At 59.4% G+C, this 745-nt stretch overlaps 1 protein-coding gene across 1 annotated transcript in view; it reads right to left on the bottom strand.

Annotated features, from left to right (window-relative positions):
* The window catches only part of VOLCADRAFT_104117 (uncharacterized protein), an 8,547-nt gene that overhangs the window by 2,535 nt on the left and 5,267 nt on the right, over window positions 1–745 (bottom strand). The gene's annotated exons all lie outside the window — the stretch shown is intronic.

Genomic DNA, 745 nt, shown 5'->3' with positions numbered 1-745 from the left:
CCAGATCCTAGCTTCCGCCTCCTGCTGGTGCTGCCCCTCTTGGCCCTGGCGCTCACATCGTGGCTCGTCTTCCTCCCCTCTCNCCACACATCGACGGGCGGGTGGGCGGGTTCTGACTTGCGCTTGCTTGCACGGTTGACTGGCGAACTAGCGTTGTCTGGATTCAGCGCTTTGTTCCCAGCTAATCTTTGTAACGCACTACCGTATCAGTCACTGTCCTCTGGCCAATTCCGGTCTGCTCCTCCCGCGCCGCACTTGCCGTACTACACTACAGGACGAGCACTTAATCAACATGCATTGCTTAAACGTCATCGCGTGATCCGTACTCACTACTAACTTATTGTGGGGAAGGCCATTGCGTCTGCGACCACACTCCCGCGGTACCCAAACCCTTCAAAGACAATTCCGATCAGCCCCAACACACACCGCGGAGCGGTCTCTCCCCCACACACATACCTCCCAGGTGTTAACCCTAGGTCCTCCCGTCCCCCGGCTCTTCCGTCCCTTGCCTCTACCATAGCACATACACAGCCTGTACTCGGTATCGGGGCGTCATAGGGCCCCTTTTTGCGGCGTTGGGCACTTGTGGTCCAGGGATGAAGAGCTCCCTGTGGGCCAGGGTCATCTGTGCTCTGATGGGCAGCGTCCTTAGGATAGCCACCCATGCGCGTGGCCAGACCGGGAGGATCAGTACACAATCGGGCCGCTCCTCCGCCACCTTGCGCAGCACTCTTGCCACGGCACG

The sequence above is a fragment of the Volvox carteri genome (assembly GCF_000143455.1).
Source record: "Volvox carteri f. nagariensis unplaced genomic scaffold VOLCAscaffold_12, whole genome shotgun sequence".
Lineage (NCBI taxonomy): Eukaryota > Viridiplantae > Chlorophyta > Chlorophyceae > Chlamydomonadales > Volvocaceae > Volvox > Volvox carteri.
The sequence above is the reverse complement of the archived record's forward strand: the minus strand, read 5'-3'. Positions and strand labels throughout refer to the sequence as shown.